Raw genomic sequence first — 20,612 nt, forward strand, 5'->3', positions numbered from 1 at the left:
TTCGAAATTTCAAAAACCCGATATGGCTATTACTTTCGGCCGGCTACAAGTATCTAATTGCAACCTGTTGCCTATCTGTTATTATTAAAAACTTAATTATCGGAAATTGGTTAACCGACTAACTAGTTCACTTTATTTACCCGGTTTCTGATGTTCGCCGACACATTATTCTGCTGCAGAAGCCGTCCTCGTGGTACACCTGGTATATACAGCAGACAATGGAAGGGGAATGAGGGGCTATATTTATATACTCTATACCGTCCCTAAAACATTACCACAACTAACGATGGCAAAAGGTCGAATTACGTACATCGCGGCCCATATTTTTCTGCTTATAATTCGTGCTTTTTTTTCCGGAATTCTTGTCAATGTGTTCTCTCGCTGACATGGGAGCTTTCTGTTTTTGTACATCGGCACGCACATCTCAAGTTTCTGTCACGCCACCGAAACCAGCAGCGCATGAGAAGGCCGTTTTTACTGCTTTTTTGGCGCGACAGACTCAGCGTTGATTCGACCATACATGAGTGCGGACACCCGCTAGCGACAAACTGGCGTAACTTTCCCTGACAGCGTCGCAACGCAAAATTTGACAGGGCTGCGCTGCGTAGCGTTAAAGAAAAAAAACTCCGCTTCCGCGCTGAGCGTACCTGAGTGCCACTTTCATGCTAAAAGTCTGTGAGCCTGGACTAAGAATTTCAGCTGGTTTTTAGGTGCCTCTTCCTTCCCGCGAAATAATCTGATTTCATCGCGCTCACCGCGCGTGTTCACAGCTTGTGCCGCGGCCAAGATTTCAGTCCTGAACGTTTTGCCGCTGCCTTTACGTCCGAAGCCTCTGTTTGAGACAAGTACCCAATGTAGGAGCATATTGTGGTTTAAAACGGAAAGTTTCAAAGTTTGGCATTTTTCCTGGCGCACTCAGTAAATGACATTTCGAAAGACTGCGCGTTAAAAAAGTGAACGCTACAGGTTTTAGGTATGCTACTTTTCGGTTTTCATATAATATATAGGACAAAAATATACCAAACGTAATTAACTGAACCTTCAAGTTTCTTCGTGAATTCACTATCGGCCTCAAAAGTTTACGGGATGCGTGTTCTCGAAAAAAATATAAATTATTGTTGCGCTGGCTCGCGACCCAACAGCCTGGTAATGTTACCAGCTGAAGGAGCATGCTCGTTTACCACACACCTTCAGACATATCAGGCGATTGGCTTGTGTGACTGCTTCGGATTAATTGTTTTTTTTTCCGCGCACCCGCATCGCGTTAAGTTTAGTGGCCGATAGTACTCACGCAATAAACGGACATTATACGGGAGACAAGCCGCACCTTAAATATTTACATTCCGAAGCACAGCTGCGCATGTTACTGAGCCTTTCTTCTCCTGTTAAATCCCTCTCCAAGCAGAGTTACCATGCAACATCTGTTTAGAACTGTAGCTGCAGCTACCGGCGTCATCCAGGGCAGCAGTGGCGTAAGGAAATTTTCACCGAGATCGGTTCATCGGGAACATTGGGTCACGTGTGCATGTTCACTAAGACCATGTAAATGCGACCCGCCGCGACGGCAACATATATATGCGGTCGTGGTTGCACGGCATGCTGCTATTACGAGGAGGCGCGCCTTGCACAAAGCGGGCACTCGCATGCAGACCAGAAGTCAGTGTACGTTCCTTATTTAGACAAGGATTTACAGAGGGAACGAGTAATTTACCGGTGCAAGTTCACTCTGTTCTTTAGCTCTCGCAAAGGTCATCAACGGCCGCGCTCACAGCAGCAGGTCAGCGTGGCCTATACCATGACAGCGGAGGGTTTAAACCGCTTAGGTGATAAACGCGTTTTTCGACATGGCTAAGCACGTGCAACAGTGTCGAGGTTGTTTTGCAGAGGCACAACAACCTCCGGTGTCAGCCGAGCGGCATGTCAGCGCGCGCCAGGGGGAAGATTTATCGTTGCTGGGAGGAGCAGTGCACGGCCTTGGCGTGCCAAGCTGCTCTGGGAGGTGTTTTTGGATGCGGAAAAATAAAGACCCGCCGTCGCCGCAGTTTCCTGCAGCCCGCAGTACGGTAGCTTCACTGCACGCTCTCACAGGGGCGCTTTCCATAGGGCACAAGAGTAATGATTCAGCTCAAGGAACAGCCCACAAATAAAGGCAGTTTTTTTCCGTCTTCGCAAAGGCTTCTGAGAAGGAAATTACTCAGCCAAGTGGCGTTCAGCTTTAAGAGTCTGGCTGCATAGCTAAGCAAACGGACGCTTGAAAGTCTCGGTTGTCTTTGATATTAACGTGGCGAATAACGACTTGTGCATGCCCTTTCGTCACTCAAATTCAGGCGTTCTTTCACAGGCGTTTGTTTCTTTTCTTTCGGCGTCGAGATTTAGAAAAGAGATATTTTCGAAAACGATTCGCTCGCTTCCTATCAAAGTTGGCAGCGCGTAGCGGCAAGGTTTTGCGACTCTGTTTTTTTTTTGGGGGGGGGTCCCGCATATTTATTTATTTATTTATTTATTTATTTATTTAATTAATTAATTATTTATTTATTTATTTATTTATTTATTTATTTATTTATTTATTTATTTATTTATTTATTTATTTATTTGTTTGTTTATTTATTTATTTATTTATTTATTTATTTATTTAGAAATACTGCCAATCCCAATCGGGATCATCGCAGAAAGGGCAAGAACAGTATTCAACAAAAGAGGTATATAAAACACAGCGTTGCAACTATATATGTACAGAGGCTGTTAAGTTTAATAGCAATAATAATAATCGGTGAGAAATAACATTGGAGCAACAATACAAGAGAAAAGAAATAAGAACAACATAAATAAATTACACATTAGAAAGAACAATTTTCATTACTTCAAATAGAGCACTGGAGCTGACGAAATGGTGTTCATAATGCACATTGTAGAGCTAGTAGGTGCGCTTCATATGTCTCTAAAGATTTTTCTAAAGATGAGCTGGTTACACTTGATGGTAGGTTGTGTTCCATGATATGAGGTGTTCCATGAGCGTCAGCGTCGATCCCTGCTTCCTCGCTACTGTTGTTTGCTGGAACAATCGCGGTCACCGGAGACATTGCAGCCGTTCGGGTCTAAAAGGGCCGTACATCAAACCCCAAGCCACAGCATCTAAGTCGCAGCGTAACTCAGCGGCGATAGTAGTTTTCGTTGGCTCAGTTGCTGTTTGTTTCCTTTTGCTCGAAGGACAAACACTCGGGCAGCAATTTGCATTTTTGCCCTGACGTTTAATTCTCGCTCTGTATAGCGTAGTGAGCAACTTTTCATTTCACGCGTTTCTTTTCTTTTATTCAGTGCGAATTTTTTTGCGCAATTTTTATCCGGCCGCAACATTAACCGCGAGCCAAGCTTCATCACTGTCATCTCGCAGTCGAGGCGAGAAAACTGCCGTCTCTTTACTGTCGGATGAGCGCAACCCGACGCGGACACCCCGTCGTCAGTTCCGCGCGCGCAAAAAAAAAAAAGAAAAAGTGAAGCAAGCTTGGGTGTTAACAGCTCGACACGACAACTTAAGTACTGTGCCAAAATGGCGACTAAAATGCGCAGCTCGGGCAGAGTAACAAATTCAATTTACTCTTCTTGGGAGCTGGTGCACACTCGGCCACAGAAAGATGGGCGCAAGTAGAGATACGTACAAGCCGAGGCTCTTCACCGCCCGACAAGCTTCTGCTCTCACTTACTCCGCCCTGCCGTTGCACTACTGCACGGGGCTTTTTACTCGCGGGCCTGTTCTCGGTCCAGCTGCCTCGCTGCGACGCCTGGACGCTCAGGTCCGCTTGTGTCTCCCTGCTCCCCAGTGTGCGTTGAGAGCTAAGAGCTCACGTCAAAGCGTGCCTCTCCTCGCCAATCATAGTTAGCCTGATGTTTCTTTTTCTCAGGAATCGCTCAAGTTGGGACCAGTGTTTCCTTTGCTATTTCTCAGTAGGTATAAGTCGCGCACGAAGCTCAGTATAATCCACAAAATTATTCTCTCGTTGTTTTTATGCCCACTACGCGATTCGGTATATGCGTGCGTCTTTCAGCTCCGTAGCGGAAGTTCTCGATTACTGCGCGTTTCATTTCTTTATCGTTTGCCTCTGCGACCGGTTGATGCGATCGCTACGACTCTCACAACGGCTCCCATCGCGTTTTGCTCTCCGGTAGACAAGAAGTGTACAAATTACAAAACCTAAGCGCAACCCCCAAAAAAGACGACACGATGCGAAGACTCGCCGTAGCTGCTGGAACTTGTCGAGCATGATATCGATCAACTAAGCCTTCGCAAAATATTGTTTTTCTTGCTTCTCTCCCTGTGCACTCGAAGCAGGTTCCGTTGGTTTAGTCTCGTGTTTCAGAGCGCTTTTATTTTTGTCGCCTGGCGGTAAAGAGACCCTTTGCTTGTTTTCAGCGCGGCCCGCCTCTCTAAACGGAGTCACTTCAACTCACTTTGGTATGCGTGGGAACACGGCCGTCCCTAAAGGTCGTAAACAATCACAGGAACGAGGTACCTTAAGAATATTCATTCGGCGTCTCTGCGAGTTTTTGCATGCAGGCAGGGGAGTGTCGTCTTTCGCCGTGGCGTCCTCTTGGGTGTACTGCTGTTTTCGCAGGTTTATTTTTCTCCGCTAAGGCTCTTTGGTGTTCTCTGTTCCGCGAATGTTCTCTCCCTCGTTCCCGCACGCATGCCCATCCGAGCATTAAGGACGGTCCTCTGTCGTTGCTGCTGCTCCTCTTTTCGTGAACTTGGCCCTGTAGCTGCATCACTCCATTCTGTCGTTGCCAATCTTTTCGTTACCTTAGCTATATCATCGCCACACGGTACAAATTCTCTCAAAGCATGCGCTATACGTTCCATTAGCCGGGGTTTACTTGTTCCCTGCTCGCCCGGGACAACTCCGGGGTATTAAAGCATGCGGGCACTAAGTACGTCAATCCACTCCTGCCTATTAACTGAAGCTAAATAATGGTGAAATAAACTGCCGAGAGAATTTTCGTGTTCTCGTTTCTTGCCTGTCCTTTATTATTTTGCTTCTTATGATAAATGCATTAAGTATGCTCGCACAGTGATAGCACGGAAAAATATTTGGTGGCTGAATGTAGAGTTTAGAAAAGAAACATTACTGCAAAGGCAGTGAAAAGCAGGAAGAGTGTAAATGACCAGCGCCGACTGATGAGATTTTTTTTTAATTTCAACACCAGGGCGGTTGCGCGAATTCGAAGATCAAGTAGCGGTCAGTTACAGCGCACCTGGAGCGCGACGTGAGTGCTTGCGCAGGAGCATGATCATATGTCCCATATGCTGCCGTACATTGCGCGACGTTGCCACATAATCTTCATGTTTACCACTCCTAGAACAATTTATCCGTTTCTGTAAACACGCTATGTACACTAGACTGTACGGGCCGCCTCGCATATATTTTTTCCTGAAATTGAATTACCTATACACAGCCGAAACATGTTACACTGTCACAGTTGCATTCCGGCCACGAAGGCTCCAAGCATTTGGTGGCGGCAGCATGAGACATTGCTATAGTATATTTACACTCCAATGGCTTACCGCACCGGTAGCAGCTCGTATAGGGCGCCTGTTCGCGCGGGCACGGCGTGTGGTTCTTAAAAAGAGGCGATCCTCTTGAGAAACCACCTCAAGGGCTTATTGGAAGAGGAAAGATGCTGCATGATTTCAGAAAGAGTGCGTACCCAGATGCGGCACTAGCACTGCGCGTGAAAGGCTTCATTCGATTCAAGGCATGCGAAGGCGTGACTGCATTACAGCTGTTACCTTACTGCTGCTGACCCGTGCCCAATTCGGCGGCTGTCGCGCAGTGCTGTTCTCCCGCGAGCGGTTCCCGGTGGTGGTTCAGCCGAGCGAGACCTCGGAGCGGCTGGGTCTGCGTGGCGACTACCAGCTGGTGATACTGGGCCACAGCGTGGGGCTGCTGCGGCCGGGCGCGCCGGAGCCCTTCCTCGTGTGGCCCGTCACCTGCATCCGCCAGTACAGGCACGAGCTGCTGCTCCAGCCCGGCCAGGGACCGCAGCACGCAGCGTCGTGCGCCAAAGCAGCCGCCGCCAGGGGAGCCACAACCCTGGTCACCATCGAGGTCGGCCGGTGAGCTGGTACTCTTTTGCTTTGGCACGCTTGACTTGTCGCAAGCGAGACTGTAGCCTTGCGTATATACGTCCGTATTCGACTCGCCTGCAGTGCTTATTCTCATTTGCACCTTAGGATTTCCGTCAGCTGATCATTTATGTATTGCGATTTGGGGACTTTGTAACTCCGCATTATGCTGAACAGCCAACATAGACTGAAGAGCTGCAGCTTTTGCCTCTGCGCTGAGCTGTTAATTTATCTTTTATTTGTAGTGATAACTTGAATGTGGCAAAATCTTAGTGGAAACACTGAGGCGTCGTTTGTAGCTGCCTCAGGAGCCAACTATTCATGAGGGGTCGTATTTGTGGAGTACTACGCGCTGTGCTAGTGACATGGCAGAAATAACCAACACTTTCTAGTGTGCCTGTTTTTTTTTTTTACGAATCTCACGACAATCGCGTATACTCGAGCTACAAGTTAAGTAGTGCTGTTTTTGTCAGCATATACTTAACACAGCACATATTGCACTTATCAGCTCGGTGACTGACACTTGATTACTGACACAAACACTTGTCGAAAGACACGTCGTCGTACATGCACTCGGCGCTGCTGCTCCGAAGTTTCCTCATCCGACTTCAGAGAGCCTTTCCTCGCTCGTGGGAAGGGACAGCGGCGTGGTATGGCCACTGTCCTTTTATTGCACACGACGCTCAGAAAGCCCTTGCATTCAGAAGTACAACCGGCTACCGGGGCTTGTGAAGCGTTGTTGGCTCTAACTAGGCCCTCATGGTTATGCTCAAAAGAACGTTAGTTAGCCCGCGCTTCTCACGTGTGGGCGATGCTGGAAGATACACTCGTTTCTTCAGTGTCTGCGAAGGACCTGCAAGATGTGCACTCAGTCGCCGTCTAAGGTAAAACCTGTTTACTTCGTGCTTTGACTTCAGTACCTGCTCTTGTTTCTGCCGCGGTGTCACGGAAGGTGCCTATACTTAGAAGACAGCTTTTTTTTTATGATGATGATGATGCAGCAGATGCTAGGCAGGAAAGAGGAGACGGGACTTAGTCCGCGTGCCGGGGGGTGTGGGCTCCTTAGCCGTAGCGACCCCACACTGTCACTCCAACTTCCCCCCTTTCACCCATCCGTACCCCTTGCCCGAACAGACGCAGTGGCATGGGTGGGGCCAGGCGGAGGTCACTGAGCGTACGCAGCCGGCCTCCAGTCTAATACGTCTCCGGTATGCTAAAAACATCTACAAAACCCACCCACAAAGGCACGGGGACAAAGGTCCGTCTCTCTCCCTTTCCTGCCTAGCCTCTGCTGCATTGCCAAATAATCTCCCGGAGTACAGCGCTAGGTATTGCTAACAGTCTCGGAATTTTGGTTTTGTTTTTGCTAGATATCGTGGTAATAAAAATTCAGCACTTTGAAATGGTAGTTCTGACGCAATTTTTATTCTTTGGAAGATTTGAGAGGCGACGTTCCTTTGACATTTGCATTAGGAACGTTGGCTGTAACTGACTGCCCTCTTTAATCAGTTAGTGTTCGCGGCGTATTCGTAAGCAAGAATGGGGCATAACTCCTTAGTGCACCAGGACTAGACCTGTACAGGAGGCTAGACAGCCCTCTGGGCACCGGCTATTGGTGATACGCTCTAAATTATCGTTGCCAGCCAGGCATGTTGCAAATGGTAAAGCAGAGCACGAGCCGTCGCACTTAAACATTTCGGCACACAATCAATATTTAACTTTGCGACGAAATTTCCGCTTTGTCGGGAGCCTCGCTAAACACAAAGCCTTTTTTTTTTGTAATTTGCAGAACAGGTACAGAACAGTATCATTCGAAACACGGAGTTATGAATTTCTTAATTTTACGAACAAATCGATATTTCCGGACAATTAACCATTGAGTTCTGTGTATTTGTGAATAAATTTTTACGAAAGAAGATTGACCACCGAACCCAACTTTACGAAGCTCTCCCAAAGAAAACAGGTGGGAAAGGAGACTTAAAAAAGTACCACAGATATAGTCTTGTAGACATGTCGACGGATTCAAATACCAAACACAGTCATATAAGTAAGCGCACTTTGCTGAGCAAAAAGGTTTTCAGGAAGTACTGCGCATGCAGGGTCGCTGACGTAATGCTCCCACGCGCTTGCCTGGGTCTCATGGAGGCTAGCTTAGCTGATGAGGTGCTGACTGGAGCGTGGAAAGAAGCAAGGCAATCAGTGAGCATGAACCTCATTGAGCCTGCTGGGTTAAGAGCGTTCCATGCGAAAACTATGCCTCCTTCTTTAGGTAGCCTCGAGCAGCAGCTCGAAGGTCCTCAATTAGTGCCTGGAAACGCGTATTTGCACTAGCCTTATGCGCTCTCGCCAAAGAACAGCTGCGACGACTATACAAAAGCTCCTATATGACGCCGAAAATATCGATGGGGCAGACACTCAACCATCGGAACCATTTGAAGCTTAAATAAAATGGAAACACGGGCTTGCAGGTAATTCATCATTGTGCCGAAACAGCGGAGATAAGCGCGACACGACCGCGGACCTGTTAAGATTTCGCGGGGTGGTAGCACCTAGAATCTGCGCGTTTCTACACGCACGAGCTCGCCGAAAAACGGCGATCAGTGTGGTGCGTTTCTCCCTGTTGATCCTTGTCGATTTTTTGCGCCCTTTCTTCCCTTTTAAGGCTTGTTGCCGACGAAGAATAGGTATCAAAATAGGAGCACCCAGGTGCTAGCGAAGACATTTAGTGAAGCCGCGGGCGGCGTCGATTTCTTGAAGCGATTCGCTGTCTTGGTGGAAATGGGGGAGGCTTTGCGGCGACTGGTGGAGCGAAAAAAAAAAAACACGCATATGAATGGGACTTACACCAGGCATGCTGTTCTCAAATGGTGCAGACTGTGATTTTTTCGGTAAGCCATTAGAACTGCGTTCCGGTTTCACTTGGTAATCCCACACAGCACAACATGACTTATTTATTAGCCAGAAGAAAAAATAAAACGTCTACTTTGCTTTAGAAAGTCGCTGTCGACTTTGCAAAATTGAGTGTCAACCGCGGTTTCCAAAGAAGACGGGCACGAATGCGAGTCTGAATTCATGTTATCAATATTCACTCGCCGTTTATCCGCGAACTCTTTATTGCGTACAATGCCTACGTTGTGGAACTACGAAGCAAGGGCTTGTAGTTCTTCTGCATGATTTAAAGTTCGTGTCGTTGCAGCGTTCACCCCTGCGTGTACACTGCTCGAAGTTTAACGCCTTCTTTTTTTCTTCAGTGTGCACAGAACACCTGGTGCCTGCAGAATTTTTCCTTCACTAGGTGTTCTGTGCACACTTGCCTAGGGTGCGGTCACCCGATCTGTGCTATTCTCTTTGGATGCGATAAAAGAAGGGGGGAAAAATCAAGTTTCTTAAACTGCCGCGATGTGTGGACAGAAGAACACATTGCACAACGGCACGGCGTGACGGCAGTGTTCTCTACGCCTTGTAAGCCGTCTGATTTATGTTCAAGAATCGCGAAAGCCAGTGGGGGAAGATGTCCAAGGGCTGCATTGTGAAGCACGCCAAAAAGTCCGTTGCTTGTTCGGCTCGTGTCGGTTACCAGATACCCCTGTCATTTGGGAGGATGTAAAAGGGCCGAACTGGCAGATGTGCCAATGACCGGGAACGCGAACATAACAATTCCCTGAGAAGTTTGTCTGATCGAAATAATCTCCCACGTCACTGCAGGAGTTGTGAAGATTGTGTTCCAGCTTTTAACAACATGTCAGTCATCGGAAAAGGAAAAAACAGGGAGGAGAGGGAAATCCTGGAGGCCTACCATATTAGGCTGCGAGGCAGTGACACTGGCGTCAGGGCACCGTGTCCTTGCTACTCACGAACAAGGAATTTAATTTCCAGCGCAGAAGTGTGCGCGCGTAAGGTTGATAGGCAAAATAGTTTTCTTTTGTTGTTTGCCACAACTTAAACACATCCATTCATGAACATGAACATGAACATGTATCCATTCTTCGGTGGCTCGCCACATCTGTGTTGCTTTTTAGCGTGTCTGATACACACGTGTGTTTTAGTGACCTAGGTTGGGCGCCTGTCGACTAAACCTCAGTTGTCAGTCCAGCGTTCTCCTGTGTTCTTCTTCTCCTGGTGGTCTGGTACTTTCGCTGGTGCAGTTATGTCTGATACACGCCAACTAGCCCACATGGTCACCTTGTTGCACCCTTTAAATTGGCCTCTTTAAGCATTTACTCACTTCTGGTGTAGTTTCCCGTTTTCCAAAAACAGCAGCCAGTGCCTGCATTAAACAGTGCTCCCCACATGATCCGTCCACTTATGAGGACCGAGGTAAACAGTGGTGCCCGATAAACGGAAAGGGAAGTAGCGGCACCGCTTGAATGGCAAACACAGCGGCGCCTGCCCCCTTCGGCTCGCAGATTTCTTACTTCCGGTACCCGCATGTTTGTACACACAAGCGCAGCCGGGTGGGCACAGTGATCACGTCCGGGGCCGGAAGGGCTGCCTATGCGCGCGTGCGCGACCTCGGGGAGCCCTGGGGACACCCTGGCGAGTTGCGGGGGCGGCGGCCGTCTGCAGCGTGTACAGGACGCGTCGGCCGGCCTCAGATGCCGCCATGGTGACCGGACACGCGTCACGCGGCGGCGGCGGCGGCGGTTCATAACAGCGCGCTATACTCGCGTGGCGCTTCGTTATCAGCGTGAGCAGCGCATCGGACCGTGGGATGGCGACAGAGGGGGAAAAAAAAGCATCTACAAGAGAGAAAGGAAATGAAGAGCGGTGAAATGAGCGGTCTTTCGTGGCGGCCGAAGGAGGCCCGACGGCGTGTTTTTTTTTTCTTCTTCTTCTTTTCTTGACTCATTTCGATGATGTCTGCTCAGCGGAGTGGACGTTGTTTTCCTCGGAGAAGGGAGGGCTGGAGGAGCCAGATGAGACGCTTAGGTTAGCGCCCACGAAGAAAACTGATGAGAAGCTGCCCCAGATGGAGAGTTCCTGCGCAAAAAAAAAAAAAAGAAATAATGAGGCCGAGCTCACAGACACGCGCACGCACACACAGAAAACAAGACAACGTGTGTGTAGACTGTGTAGCCCACTGAAAAACGTGACATAGTGCTGAGAATTTTAACGACAGTAAAACTATAAAGCGGTCAAGAAATAACTGCCTGTCATGATCGCAAGGAAGCTGTTTGTGTGCTTAGCAACTATATCTACGCTGGATAAACTTAGAATCGTGCGCACAGTCGAATAAGAATACATGGCACACTTCGAGATTTCTCAATGAGACGAGACGTTAGAATATATAAGGCAAAGAAGACGGAATATACAAGGTACACTTGACTTCTGCTGCTCACGCTGGCCTTTCGTGCGAAACGTAATTCAAGGAAATGGCGCAACCTTCAGCTTCCGTCTTTTGTGTGCGCACAGTGCGCATTTTATTGACGAGGGGCAGCTATTTCTGATGCACTTTAGACTGTCACAGACAGAGCAAATAAATTCAGTTCATTGCCTACGTTGAACAATGAACCTTCATCATCATCATCAGCCTGACTATACCCACTGCAGAGCAAAGGCCTCTCCCATGTCTCTCTAATTAACCCTGTCCTTTGTCAGCTGGGCCCACCCTATGCCTGCAAACTTCCTAATCTCATCCGCCCACCTAACCTTCTGCCGCCCCCTGCTACGCTTGCCTTCTCTTGTAATCCACTCCGTTACCCTTAAGGATCAGCGGTTATCTTGCCTTCGCAGTATATGCCCTGGCCAAGCCCACTTCTTCCTCTCGGTTTCGACTAGGATGTCATTAACACGCGTTTGTTCCCTCACCCACTCTGCCCGGTTCCTGTATCTTAACGTTCACCTATCATTTTTCTTTCTATGGCTCGCTGCGTTGTCCTTAACTTAAGCTGAACCCTTTTCGTTAGCCTCCACGTTACTGCCCCGTAGGTGAGCACCGGTAAGATACAGTGTTGTACACTTTTCTCTTGAGGGATATTGGTAAACTGCTATTCATGATCTGAGAGAACCTGCCATATGCGCTCCACCCCATCCTTATCCTTCTAGTTATTTCCCTCTCATGATGGAAGAAGACGATGAAGTGGCTCTAGACCAGAACGCCGTCCCTTCGCCTCTTCAGTTTTTTTCCTGTTTTACGACATTATAATGAAACCACTGTTTCTTTTTTGGTGACCGTGATGGAAGTGGACGCTGTTGGACTTCAGTCCGGTCGGTCAGCCGCTGCTGTCCAGAGGAATCGAAGGTGTGCAGGCTACAGCTGCGGCGGCCTGTGACTTATAGTGCTTGTGTTATTTGCCTGTCGTGCTTGCTACGGACTGCATTTTTCTGCTTCTTCTTATTCTTTTACGCCCCCCTCATCTCTCTCCCCCAGTGCAGGGTAGCCAACCGGAACATTTTACTGGTTAACCTCCCTGCCTTTCTTGTACCACTTTTGTCTCTCTCTCTCTCTCCCTCCCATGATTCGGATCAGCTGTCACTACCTGCCCTAAATAGACGCATTCATTTACCACTTCCAGCACCTCGTTGCCAAATGTGAACTGCCGTTTCCTTGCTAGACTATTGAACATTACTTTGGTTTTCTGCATGTTAATTTTTAGACCCACCATACTGCTCTGCCTGTTAAACTCATTGATCATGATTCGCAGTGCATCTCCTGACTCAGCAAGGCAATGTCATCAGCAAATCGCAGATTATATAGGTATTCTTCATTAACTCTTATCCCCAACTGTTCCCGATTCAGGCCTCGGAATACCTCCTGTAAACAGGCGGTGAATAGCATAGGCGAGATCGTGTCTCCATGCCTGACGCCCTTCCTTATTGGAATTTTATTGCTGACTTTATGAAGGACTATGGTAGCTGTGCAGTTCCTACATGTATATTCCAGTATTTTTACATAAGGCTTATCTACACCCTGATTCCGCAATGCCTGTATGACTGCTGAGGTTTCCACTGAGTCAAATGCTTTCTCATGATCAATGAAAGCTATATAGAGAGGTCGGAACCTTACGATGGTATTAATATTGTTGCAACATGATTTTCTTCTTCGCCACTATCCTTATTTGACGATTTCAATTTTCCGAACTTAACATGGATTTCTGACTCCCCTTTAATATCGCCGTTCTTGTCTTAATGTCGCGAATTTTCAGATGTGTTTTCAGATGTATTCTCGTTAGTGCAATTGTGCACGTAAGCAAATCGAATAACAAGTGACGTAAACAACACACTAGATTTAACCCTGACAAATCGACCTGACATAGTCTCACCTATTACATACCTGCCGGGCATCAGCGACCACTTGCTAATGCAATCTGACATTAACCTAGCCCCTCCGAATACTCATAAAAATAAAACATAATGGAGACTACAAGAAAGCAAAATTTCAGGCGATAAATAACGAACTATCTTTTTTTATCGAAGTTTTCCTTCATGGCTTTGATAACCGCACTGTTCAAACCAACTAGAACATGTTCACGGCTATCTATGTTCACCCATCTCTCTAAACAGCATATTCCTGAATGCATCGTTACTAGACACCCTGGTATAATAATCACATTAAGTGTTTATCCAACAAAAAGAAACACCTCTATAGCGTGTCGCAAAGCTTTCGCCAACAAGCGAGTGATGGGCTTCGTATACGGCGGCATCCAGCAAATATGTGCAGGCGCTCAAAGACGCTAAAAAGCGCTTTCACACACATGTACTGCCCTCTATGCTAACCGCCAATGTTAAATAATTCTGAAGTGTCATTAATACTTCTGCTGATGATAGCAGCGCCGTAACTGACCCTTCAGGTGACCCCATTCCTTCCGACCGTTGTGCCATGTTTCTTAACCACACATTTGATCAGAAATTTACAGCCATATCTGATGTACTTAAGCCAAAAACACGCCACTTCAACTATGCTACCGTGCCCTCTATAATTGTTGCTACGCCTGGCGTCAACAAGGTTATTTATGAACTCAGCGTTCATTCAGCTCCGGGTCATAATTGTATTAACTCAAAATTCTTTTAAAAAACACTTTAACTTATTCTTCCATAATGCTTACCAAATTTTTTCAGCAATCACTTGACCAATCAACGCTACCCAATGAGGTGAAAATCGGAAAGGTGGTTCCAGTCTACAAATCCGGCAGCAAAGCATCCCCTAGTAATTATTCCCATTATCCTTACCCGAACTTATTGTGAAATGCTCAAACATTTACAATTCACCACGTTTGTTAATTTCCTTGAATCGAGCTCATTTTTTACGTCGGCACAACATGGTTTTCGGAAATCTTACTCTTATGAAACACAGTTAATATCGTTTTACACCTGCATTGCATCATATTCTAGATTTATCATCAGTATGATTGCATATGCTTATATTTTTCAAAAGCTTCAACATGGTTTTCCACAAACTATTACTTCACGAGCTAAAACAACTGAATATTGACTGTAAATTATTGAAATAGATTGGATGTTTTCTTTTTAATCGCTCACAATTTGTTTTCGCTAACGGTTATAACTGCAGTTTTAGAGAGGCGTGTTCCGGAGTTCCACAAGGCTCAGTTCATGAACCCCTATTGTTTATATTTTACATTAGCCATCCCTCTGTGAAGTCCCATATTCACCTATTCGCTGATGATTGCGTCATTTTTAGAAAAATAACCAACGCTAACGACATTACTTTACTTCAGTCAAACCTTACCACTATAAGAAACTGGTGCAAGGAATGGTTAATGCAGGTAAATATTAACAAATACAAGGTTATGCTTGTATCTAGGAAAACTTCTGCCCCCCTCCCCTCCCTACTACATAGATAACATTTCTTTGTAGTCGGGTTCGTCATGTAAATGCCTCAGCGTTCACATTACCTTTAACTTAACTGGTCTCTTCATACAGAGAGCATAATTAAAAATGCTAATCGCATGCTAGGCTACTTATGTCGCAAATTTTTTAATGTTCCTTCTAATTTTAAACTATCGCTTTATAAAGCATTAATACGATCCAAACTCAGCATACAACAGCGGTTAGGGATTACACTCATGACCACTTAATTAGTGATCTCGAGATGGAGCAAAACAGCTCAGTACTATTTATCCTTGCTAACTACAACCGCACAGCGAGCATAACTACCATGAAGTCTAATCTCTGCCACCCACTGCTGACATCGCGTAGACAAGTGTTCCGTACCGCCCTGTTACGCAATATGTATCATCATCCCACTCTACGTGATCATTTCATCCCTCAGCCAGTTTATGTATCCCACCGCATTGATCATAATCACATAGTCGTAATAGTGTCATGCAACACGAAATGCTTCTCGCAGTCATTCCTGCCGCGAACCTCACGTGATTGGAAGTACCTTCCTGCAGAAGTTGTTGGCATTAACGATTCCAAGCAGTCCCGCGAAGCACTAGCTAACGGCGTATATTCAGGTGCTATTCAACATTCACTTTGCCAACTGTATTTTTTCTCTCTATTTTTGTATATTTACCAATCCCCCTCTGAAATGCCTCTGGTCCTGAGGGGCAACATAAATAAATAAACAAAAATAAATAAATGAACCATATATTACACCACTAATTTACACAATGTCTTGCTCCACCGAAGGAAAGCCTCCAAGAACAACGCGCACACTAAATTTGGAGGAGAAATAAATGTTGACATAGAAGTGTAGACACAGACACAACAAACGACTGTTTTTATCGCTAGTGCCCGACGGCCATGAGGTGTGGGGGGGAGGGGGGATGACGTGAAGAACGATAATAGTATCGGTTTATTGCGTGTGGACAGCAGTTTAATATTAAGCAGGTGCGAGTGGCATCGGCGATCTGAAAATGAATAACACAGGCAGTCGCGAAAACAAAACGACGCCGTGTCGGTACATGGAGCAGTGGTTCAGCAGCCCCCGTGCTCCCTTTAGCCTATAGACTCCAGTCAAGAGGTTGTAATGCGTTATTTGGCGAGGACATTCGCTAATAACGGTTGCATTATAAAAGCACTGCCGGGGCTTTCAAGTCTCCCAACTTATTCAGTAGCACGTCATAGTGCTCAGGTCGTAAACAAGTGGTCTGCGCTCCAGAAATCTGCGGATTAGAGTTTTTGCGCGCGTTTACAGCGTGCGTGGTAGAGCGGTAAACGCGCTTTTAAAAAATTCACAGCCCTCCTAAGCACCCAACTTTTCCCCCCCTCTCGGCCGAGCTTAGTACCTGTATAGATACCATGCCGCTCTTTCGGCGCCCGGTTTTGTGCTTTTTAAGCCATTCTGAAACGAAAATGGAAACATTCCGTGCAAGGAGCAATGCTAGCGCCGTTTTAAAGCGATTCATTTCTCTCCGAGAAGATCTGCTCAATGTTGTAAAATACTCGGGGAAAAACGCTCGATCTCTCTCTCTCTCTGACTTGCGATAGTCTGTACGTATTATACTGAGGTTCTATCAGTACACATAACATCACAACGACTAGCGTCAGACATGGTCATTAATAACGATTAAAAACGAGATGCGGCCGAGCTTACTGTATACGGAGCATTCAGGAAATTTTAGACTCCACCGGAAGGCACAAATCTACTGCGTTCATGCAGATGACAGCTGCGATTTAGGAACACTTGAACTCCGGATGATTTGGCGTAGCCTGGGAAACTGGAGTGTCTCTGGCCTCTGCAGAGAAGGCCAAGGCCCCCCGACAGGAAATCGAATGCACGAATCCGTCCTGTTCGCGAAGAGCTAACTGTCGCGGCCGGAACTGCTTGAGTAACGAACTGATTTAGTTCCCGCGAATTAACTGCGATGATGAAACACTGCACCACGATGTATCCGGTCCAGTGTACGGTTTGAGTTGAACGAGGAGAGCGGGGATTTGGTGGAGTATCGTGAGAAAATAAATTTTGGCGATTATATGAGCCCGAAATGTATCTTGCCTGAGCTCACCTATGAGGCGGAAACAAAGAGGCTAAAGAAAAAGCTGGAAATTGTATTGAGGACAACGCAGTGGGCACGGAAAAGATGTAAGGATAAGGGGCCTATGAAAATTTAAAAAAGATGGTCTATGATTTATCGGGATTTAACGTCCCAAAGCGACTCTGGCTATGAGGGACGCCGTAGTCAAGGGCTTCTGAAATTTCGACCACCTGGGGTTCTTTAACGTGCACTGACATCGCACAGCACACGAGCCTCAAGAATTTCGCCTCCATCGAAATGCGACCGCCGCGGCCGGAATCGGACCCGCGTCTTTCGGGTCAGCAGCCGAGCGCCATAACCACAGGGACACCGCGGCGGCACGAATTTAAAAAGAGGAAATGGACGCGGGCAGAGCACGTAATGCGGAGAACAGGTAACTGATTGTCCCTTAGGGTAACGGAGTGAATTCCAGAAGTAAAACGTAGTCAGAGAGTCAGGTTGTTGGGTGAAATGGGGCACTTTGCAAGGATATGGCAGCAGCAGCTTGCGCAGGACGCAAATAATTACAGATCAATGGGAGAGGCATCTGCCCTGCCAGTGGATGTAATTGGCACATCCCTCATGCCTCCCTCGTGGCTATTTCTTTATATTTTTCTGGAGCAACGGAACAAAGCGACCCGTGCTCCTCGGGCAAAGCGGACCGACGCCGGCGCCTTGGCCGTGACCCAACACACGTCCTACGCCTTGCCTGCGCCTACACGCTCTCTCTCTCTCTCTCAGAATGCTGCGACGATTCGAGGCAGCCGAGAAGTGGGGAGGGCGGACGCGTTTACCGCTAGTGGCGACGAGCACGCCGCGCGCCGCGACGAATGCTGCGGAATGTCGTCGCGAAGCCGCCGCGCGTCTAGCGGTGCCGCGAGCCAGCCGGGCCGCGTAGGCGGCGCGCCACGCGCGCTAATGCCGCGCGTCGCACTTGTCTCGCCGCCCGCGGTTTTCTCGCGCGGCGCGTTCAAAGGCCTCGCGGGTGAGAAGCGTGGCGGCGGAGGGGGCGGTTCAATGGCACGGAGGAAATGCGGCCCGCTGTTGTTCCTCCGCCTGGAAGCGGGATACATTATGCCACGCGCCGCCGATGATTGTCGTCGTTTGCTTATCCCGCTGTGTTCGCCGCGCCCGCCTCGGAATCCCCTCGAAGACATCTGCGTCGTGCAGCCTCGTTCCTCTACAGCCCGCCTCGTTCGCACCGCTGCTTTCACTCCCTGCCAAACCCAGCTTTTTATTGCTCTACTTGAGGAGCTGTTGGCACTCTTGTGTTTGGGGGCTCCCATCCACGGCTTTGTGTAGCTTTTTTTCACTCCTTATTCCGTCTTGTACGATGCGTGGTATCCATTACTCTCCACTGCCGTGGATTTCGGTTTTTTTCCTTTTTGTCGCTTCATTCTTTTCAACGCGGCGCTCGAAAGAAGTGACACAGGAGCAAGGACTAAGCCGCACCGAAAGAGTGGAGTGAGGGGACACCATTGTTTTTTTTTCTCGGTACTCTGCCACGAACAGTTACTTTGTGAAGACAAGCATCTCGCACCACTTTCGATTCGAGCCCTCTGCCTCATCCTCTCTTGAGCAGCGCCACCCCGTCGCTTTCGTCACACCGTTTGTTCCAACAGCCCGCAGTCCGTTTGATGCTACGCAGCATTTTCTCTTTGCGTGCCCAAAGACCTTTATCAACCATTCTAAACACAGCGCAGTGCGACGTCGCATTCAAATGAAATGCTTAAAAAAACTAAATCCTGCCCAATATTTTAAAGTATTTACGCCTCCTGCAGTGCCGCACTTTTGCTGCTATGTGGACCTGTAATGCAAAAGTATCGAAAGTTGGGCGAGTTGGCGGTCGGTTATATTGAAAAAAACAGTGGAAGAAAACGACAAACGATAAACAGAGTAGACAGCACGCGTTGTACTGTCGCGATAGAAAGAAATGGGAACACCGCGGCGCCTACGCCCTCCGCTCTGACAATTTTTTCCCGTCATGCTTATAGTTGGCCCGCAACACAAATGCTTTAGAGACATCCATGATACAATAATGTACCACTCTAGCATCTTTTTGTTACCACCCAGGTACAAGCCATTGAAGATAAATTCCAACTGCGCAACGCGTTGCCGCCGCGCTCTTCGCATTTCTTTGTATCGCACCTGTACTGCCTATTATGTGTATCGTCTGTCGTTTTAGACGCTGCTTACCCAATATACACGGGCCAAGCGGACTGGCTGCCCTTGCGGTGAAGCATTCGAAAGACCAGTTTGAGGCCCTGTATCACGCTACCGAGGCTGTGTGCAGTCGGCAGCATAAGTTTACACGACGCGGGTGTGTGTAAAAAAAAAAAAGTTCCGGCGAAGTCACACAGGTCAATCGACTCAAATGCCGGCAAGTGTGATGGAACGTGCATTATCCATCCGCTAGTGTCAATACCAGATCATTGGGTCGCAGGCTGCGTTACAACAAACTTCTTCACGCATCCCGTACACTTTTACTGCCGACTGTAAGTACGGGAAGCATGCAAAAATCGCTTTCCTGCTCCTTTACGTCGGAAACTGAGGTGGCAGAAGTTCAATAGAAGACGGGAGAACACCTGATCAATTTTAGTGCAGCTGTAACAATCGATGCGTTGACGAGCGCATTTGCGGCACATGGCCTCGGTATGAGATAAAAGCAAAAAAAAAAGAAAAAGAATTGCTAGTGCAAGCCGCAGTTCGTACGCTTAAGTCTTCTTAAATTGAAGTGATGATGGCGCATCCTTGGAAAAACTGCGCAGCGGTCCAGGGTTCCGATTCGCACAGCAAATACGTGATAAAAACTACGCCATAAATTCTAATCTTTAAACTTTTTTCGTAACTACACGCACAAACGCCTTTCGATCGATGGTGCAAGTGCGCTTATAGTTGCGGCTTACAGGCTCCTTTCGATAGTCGTTATCGCGGAAGGATAGCCACCTCCCTAGCTTTAAGGAAGCTCACTGGGTTCGTGAAAACAACGTTTAAGTTTCTGACCCCTGGGAGGGAGACTAGACGATGTCTTTCCCCGTCTGCTCGTTAGGGGAAAGAGTGACAGTAAAAAAATAAGAGCACCGATGCTGGGGCGTAGCTAGACGTCCCCCTCAGGGGTGCCTTCTCATTGGGGCAGAGCTAAAAGCGTGTGGCTTATGTTCGGGGGAAACAAAAAAGGAACGAGAAACGAAAAAAGGGCCACACGCGTAGGCATGGGCCGGATGGGAGGGGGGTTCTTCCGCTAGCCAGAAAGAAGCAGTAGCCAGCGCGCAGCACAGTATCCCGTCTTCAAACGACGCCGGGGGCCTTGCGTTGCGTGTTCTCGGGTGCTGCTCCTGCGCGTGCTTTGCTGACAGTTCGCAAATTAAAGCCGCCGCCCCGCGTAGCAGTGAATTTGCACTTAAAGAGAGGGGCCCTAAGGGTGGGGAGTTCAAGACACACGCTACGTCCGCGGGACCTGGTGGGCCGGCTGTTCCGTGACCTTCTTTTTTTTCTTTTTGGTACTTTTGGCACCGGCAACTTAAAAGAGTAGTCGCGTGTACAAACGGCGAGGCGGGCAGCTAAGGACAGCCCCA

The 20,612-nt window shown here is 47.8% G+C and overlaps 1 pseudogene across 1 annotated transcript in view; it reads left to right on the forward strand.

Moving 5' to 3' along the window:
- Window positions 1-20,612, forward strand: part of LOC144115074 (uncharacterized) — a 290,915-nt pseudogene that overhangs the window by 250,965 nt on the left and 19,338 nt on the right. Inside the window, exon 4 of the transcript XR_013311235.1 lies at window positions 5,827-6,109. The product of XR_013311235.1 is annotated as an uncharacterized LOC144115074 (transcript). The remainder of the gene's footprint in view (window positions 1-5,826; window positions 6,110-20,612) is intronic.

Source organism: Amblyomma americanum, chromosome 1, assembly GCF_052857255.1.
Source record: "Amblyomma americanum isolate KBUSLIRL-KWMA chromosome 1, ASM5285725v1, whole genome shotgun sequence".
Taxonomy (NCBI): Eukaryota; Metazoa; Arthropoda; class Arachnida; order Ixodida; family Ixodidae; genus Amblyomma; species Amblyomma americanum.